Source organism: Euprymna scolopes, chromosome 15 (assembly GCF_053919585.1).
Source record: "Euprymna scolopes isolate OS-2025 chromosome 15, ASM5391958v1, whole genome shotgun sequence".
NCBI classification, from domain to species: Eukaryota; Metazoa; Mollusca; class Cephalopoda; order Sepiida; family Sepiolidae; genus Euprymna; species Euprymna scolopes.
The window spans coordinates 92,263,602-92,270,409 of record NC_136496.1 but is presented as its reverse complement, the minus strand read 5'-3'; the positions used below and the strand labels follow the sequence as shown (position 1 = coordinate 92,270,409).

At 37.8% G+C, this 6,808-nt stretch overlaps 1 pseudogene; it reads left to right on the top strand.

Annotated features, from left to right (window-relative positions):
* Window positions 1-851: 851 nt before the first annotated feature.
* LOC145294470 (5S ribosomal RNA) lies at window positions 852-968 on the top strand (annotated as a pseudogene).
* The last annotated feature ends 5,840 nt before the right edge of the window (window positions 969-6,808 follow it).

Genomic DNA, 6,808 nt, shown 5'->3' with positions numbered 1-6,808 from the left:
TCGTCGTGTCTGTCGAAAGTTTTAAGCAGACACACAAACACACATACAAACATACATACATACACACATTTTCGCTTTTATATATTTAGATTACAAGAAACATTCTCCAATATTAATTGCCATAATATACCACCTTAAAGCTATTTGTTTAATCTCCTAGGTTTACATTCACATGCAACATTACTTGGAACAAATGCATGGAAGACATTGTCAAGACTGCTGTGAAGAAAATTATTTACACCTGTGAGTATCCGGTACTTCTACAAAGCCACAATTCGCCCATACATGAAGTATTGTTACCACATCTGGGTTGATGCATCTGCCACTTGTCTCTCTCTCTCTCTTAGACAGAGTTCAATAAACAAGTCGCAAATCTGATAGGTCGCGCACTATCAACTACACTCCAACCTCTGTCCCATCGCCGAAATATTGCACCCCTGTGCCTGTTTTACAAGTATTTTAATTCAAATAACTTTTACCCCCTCGACGTAAAAAAAAAAACTAACACCTACAAACAGCAAAAACACACCCACCCACATACACAGATCCATAGATGCTCGAAAGCTTACTACTTAAATAGTTACTTCCCTCAAACTGCTAGACTTTGGAATTCCCTTCCGAGTCCATGTTTCCCAGATTGTACTAATATGCAGAAGAAAGTCAATTGTAACGTGAACAGAAACCTAGCTGCTCAACTCTTTACATAGTATCCATGTAAATTTCGTCCGACTAGTGGCCTCTTACTTTCTAATTTCTCTGTGTTTTTTGATTACAGAAAAGAAGTAATCCGATTAATTTCTCCGAAGTGACCCGTAATGATATTTTTGTTGTTACATTAAATTCTATTATGTGAATACGGCATAATCACGTTGACGCACCGGTTCTCGTCAGATCACCGAAGTTAAGCAACGTTGAGCCTGGCCAATACCAGATGGGTGACCATTTGGGAATTCTAGGCGCTGTATGTGCTCTCCGCTTATCTCGGCATTGTTTCAAGTCGTCTTGTACCTCAACTTGCCACTGGTATGCAACAATGTTGACTAAGGAGAGGCGTGGTTGGAGAGTGCGCAACTCTTGCCACACAAATTTCACACGCAGGCACCCTTACAGTGGGTATCCATAGTCTGTCAAGACTGAAGGAAGCCTTATGATGTGAAAATTGCTAAATAAACATAAATAAATTGATATGTATCAGTATTAATTCTGACGTAATGCTGTAAGTATTGCAACACTGCTTTTCTTATAATTTCGTGGAAATGCAATGTGAAAAAAGAACCTTCTTAATAGGATGTCCGGAACTTAAAGGGTTATTAATATTTAGGTTAAAGGTGTATAGCAGCCAAAAGAGTAAAAAATAACACGGAAAATGAAACGCAAGTCGTGTTTTGCTCAAAAGAATGAGCTCGGTGACATGTGAGCGCTGCGGGAGTAGATGTTAACTTTAGAGTGTTATTACCTCCGATATCGATAACGAAAGTGAATGCCTATTTTTTGAAAGCACGCATCAGGGATCGCCCAACATAGCTGTTTAAACAGAGCATACTTTACACACACACACACACACACACACACACATACATGCATACATACACCCACATATATATTTATATATATGCATGTGTATAGATATGGTTGTAACAGAAAATAATCTGAGAAAATTAAAGACAGTTACTGTGTAACTTACTATTGAGTTCTGAGAGAGGTGGGCAATTCTAGATAAATCCAATATCTTTATTGTTTTTGTCATAATATTTTTCCGATAATTTTCGGAAGCCTTTTCCTTTTCGTCTTCTATGAAATGTGAACAGAAGTTTTTAAAACAGTAGGTAAACCTGACGGAGTATTTTCGGATTTTGGTATGTTTCCAGTTTAAATAAATGAAGACAAGAGAAACGAAAAAGGAAATAAAAGCGAACTTTAATAAAATAATTTGGTGTAAGAAACGACATCCCGGAAAATAAAAAACCTGCTAAAACGAGAAATATGAAATAAATTGGCCGTACATTTTAGTCCTTTTAGTAAACTAAAGTGATTTTTCCTATGCAATTGATAGGTATAGATTTCTAACAACGCGTTGCATATGCGAATCTGCTTCTGCAACAATTCAGGCTAAATTTTGATGCGTTGTTTCGGAAAATATAGATTTAATTTCGTTCGCTTTCAATAACTGTTGTATTTTACTGGTTCAAAAGCTTCTCCTAATATAGTCATGCATACGGAAAGTCACAGAAATTCCATTCTCACGCTCAGATCAATTACGAGCGCCATCCACATATGCAAGGAGGTATTCTTCACGCGACAACTATTCCTTCGGGACATCGTTATTAACCATTTAATATTGTCAAAATACCTAGAGAGCAATCCCTTCACAAGCAAATGCCCTTTTAAAAGACGTTATAAATAGTTATTCTAAAGATTTATTACATTCCCGACTGATTGATACACCGAATAGCAGATTGTCCTTATTCTTTGTTCACTGTCACGTCCATTATTCTTTACGTTTCTTAATTTCCGCAAAGACTCGTGGCGCAGTAGTTAGAGTACTTGAAAAAATCAATTGTTAAAGTGATATTCTCCTGAAGGTTGAAGGTTCAATTCTCAGTGTAGGCGACCGAAAAATAAAATTAGGACCTCTATCCAATCATTGCTGACGGAACAGCAGCATGTTATCCCAATAAACAAAATAAAGGCTTCCGTCCAAATTCCCGAGTTCGACAGAAACATCCCTGAGTTCGATATAATACACTTGAAGAAGGTCGGAGGTTACATCAACCGAAATGTTGCGTAAATGACATTCAAGATGAGAATAGTAGTCCGGAGAATGCAAATAATATGAATTTGAAATCTTTATTTACTATGATGCATGTCCTTTTTTTTTTTTTTTAAGTTTTCGAATCATGGGATTTATTTAAAAAAAACTTTAATTCAGAATCACACTGGGTACTTTCTACCATAAATACAATTTTCATTACAGTGTCGCAAAATGGTTCCCTATAGAGATTTCCATTTGTTTGCTGGTCTATATAAGCACTGATGATAGCTAAAAAAAATACATATATTGTAAACATTATATATACATATATTTACAAGGTGGTCACCACTTATCAAGGCCCGCAAGCCACTCAGGGATAAGGGTTATTGCATGTACAGAAGTTAGTGTTGAGATTTAATAAAGTGTCTACTTAATGGGCGGTTCATCAGGAATTTGTTTACGTTGGACTTGAAGACATCCAGGTTGTAGTCAGGTGGGAAACAGGCAGACCAAACAGAGTTCGACAGGCGTGCAGTTCTAAGAAAGAAGCTTTGTTTATAGATTAAGAGTGGGGGAAATTTTTGACAGTGGTTTCAGTTAGACGAGTGTGTTTCGTAAAAGATTGGCAAGAGGGGACCAGAGATTGGAGCTCAGACGAGCACCTGCCATGAAAATAACGATAAAACAAGGATAGGCTCGCAACGTCTCTTCTGTGGGAGAGAGGCTCTAGGGAAGAGAAAAGGGTATCCCCCACCAAGCCACGAAGTCTATTTTGTACTCTGTCAAGGCAGGATAGGCTATTTTTAGCAGCTGCTGCCCAGATATGGAAGCAGTATTCCATCCTTGGACGTACTTGGCTTTTATAAAGATAGAGAATTGCATCAGTAGTGAGATATCTTCTGGAGCGGTAGAAGGATCCCATCATCTTTCCTGCGACCTTGGCAACAGACTTGATGTACGTGTTCCATTTCAGATCAGGAGTAAAGGTCAATCCCAGAAGTTTGTCAAAACATGGGGCTTCTCCTAGATGAGAGCTATCCATTTCAATTGATGCCAGATGGGGATCAGAGCGTTGATGATGTAAAGATAGGGGCTAGGTTTTGGATGCATTAAAGGTAACCAGCTACGTCTTCCCCCACTGAACCATGCGCTCAAGATCAGAAGAGAGAGAATCAGAGAGAACTTGGTCGTTTACAGTCTTAGATGTGTTGCCGTAGATGGTCGTGTCGTCAGCATAGATGTCAACGAATGATTTGAGTATGTGTTTAGGGAGATCATTGATGTAGATCAGGAAGAGAGTTGGGCCCAGGATGGGCCCTTGGGGGACTCCAGCATTAATACTGCGGGCCTTTGGTTTTTGTCCATCGACCACTACTCTTCTGAGCCTATCAAAGAGAAATGATTTAATGATTGAGAAAACATTTCCAGTTATACCGTAGTTGGAAATCTTGTGAAGTAGGCCTTTATGCCATACCTTGTCGAAGGCCTTTGATATGTCAAGAGTAATTGCCCTAAAAAGAAAGCCTTTGTCAAGAGATTCGTTAGCACATCTGCGGTAGATCTTGCAGAACGGAAACCATATTGCGTGTCACTAAGAATGTTATTTCTGCTGAGGTGGTTGACTATTTCTCTATTTAATATGGATTCCATCAACTTACTCATGACACACAGGAGACTTATTCGTCTGTACTGAGAGGGAGATGACTTATCACCTGAATTCTTGAATACAGGTCATACTGATGAGGTTTTCCAGGGTGTTGGAAAGCACTTCTCCTTAAGGCAACGCTCAAACAGTTTCGTAAGTATGGTAGCAAGTTTTGGTTGAAGCTTTTTTTAACACTATAATTGGAATGCCGTCAGGGCCAGTTGCTTTACTGAAATCTAGGTTCTTGATTAGCTTGGCGATCTTACGCCCAGATATTTGTATGTTACCTAGCGTGTTCTGTGTTATAGAAGGAAATATGGGGAGTTGATGGCCTTCGTCGCATAGGGTAGAATTAGCTGCAAATTCTTGGCAAATAGTTTGGCCTTATCTAATGCTGACGAGATGACCTATGGTCTATTGACAGTGGTTGGGATAGAAGTGTAAGCCATGTTTAGTTTCAGAAACGTTTCAGATGATTCGTTGTTCTAAACAAGTCTTGAGAGGTGACTGGTTTGCAGTAGACAAAACAGTTTCTGATGGTTCGTTGTTCTAAACAAGTCTTGAGAGGTGACTGGTTTGCAGTAGACAGAACAGTTTCCGATGGTTCGTTGTTCTAAACAAGTCTTGAGAGGTGACTGGTTTGCAGTAGACAGAACAGTTTCCGATGGTTCGTTGTTCTAAACAAGTCTTGAGAGGTGACTGGTTTGCAGTAGACAGAACAGTTTCTGATGGTTCGTTGTTCTAAAGAAGTCTTGATAGGTGACTGGCTTGCAGTAGACAGTTCCACAGAGCAAATATTCTTACCGTGTCGAGACGGAAAAAAACACGTAAAATTGCTCCAGAAAAGGTTTAATATTTATGAAGCAATTCTGGTTTCTGATTGGTTGGTAGCAGAACGTTAATTAATTCGATTCGTCAGTTCCTAGCAGCATCGTTTATAAATAGAATCGTCCGACAGTGTGGGATCATACCCCATTCTTGTTCCAAAATATTGCAACAACACACACTTCTGTTCAGGATCCTATTTGTTATTTGCCAAAACTGGTGGGAACCAAGCCGCTGATCAGCTACTTTGGATTTGACGGACTGAGCATATAGCTCTCTTGCATGTTTTATTACTCTTTTACAGTGGTTGCTGGCGTTCCTGAAAGCAGCTTTAGTCTCAGTGCATCTATTACGTTGGTAGCTATGGAAAAAGTGATTTCTGTGCGCGATGGCAGCAGAACATTATGGGGAGAACCATGTCTGTCTGTTAGGTTTTTGTTGGAAATTTTTAGATGGTGTGAATCGGTCTATGCCTACAATTAATCATTCGGTCAGGTCTGATACTATAGAGGACACTTCCTTTTTAAATATGGAATGCAGAGGTAGATGAGATATGAATGTAGGAAGCTATCCCAGTCAGCCATGGAGTATCGGTATACAATACAGTAGAGAGGGTACGTCTGGGGACGTATTACATTTCATTTTAATCTTAACTGATACAACGGAGTGGTCGGAGGATACTAGAGGAGAAAGAGCGGAACGTGAACATAGCTCAGAGGAAGTTGAGAGAAAAAGGTCTAGAAGGCTAATGCAACCCGGAAGCACATATAAAGTAAATTAGGGTTTTCTCTGGAGATATCCATGCCACACGGGAAGCCATCTTTAATGTAGGCACATATTCCCATGGCGATCTTGGGGTCAGATTTAGATGTTAAGTTAGAGTATCCGTTAATTATGAACTCATCTAGGGAAGTGGTGTATATATATATATATATATATATATATATATATATATATATATATATATATATATATATATATATATAGTGGTAGTTTGATTTTTCTTCCAGAAATACATCCACTAAAACAATATGTCTCTACCTAAAAAAAGTGTTTAATAGGTTAGCAAAGCATATTGTATCAAATTCGTTCATAAAAACAAACGGCTACAGATGTGCATACATATTTCTGTAATCATCTGTTAAGGAGAAATCATGTCATCAGGCCAAGGATATCGCTTTTCGCTGATGACGTAATTTCTCTGTAACGGGAGATTACAGAAACATATATATATATATATATATATATATATATATATATATATATATATATATTTATCTTAGTATGGGCCAAAACAATTATTCTAAATTCATAACGAGTTTTGTTCCTGCATTAATAGCGGTAAACATAATATATATATATATATATATATATATATATATATATATATATATATATATATATATATATAACTACTTCATTTGCTCACAACATAAAATTAATATACGAAAGTATAGATTTATGCGTAAACTTTAAGTATTTACTTCAAAAGTGCTCAATACGTAGGTAGAGCTAGTTAGTAATTTATAAAATATATATGGCGATTAAGCTACACTGAATATTCGACGTTTCATCCACTCTAGGAT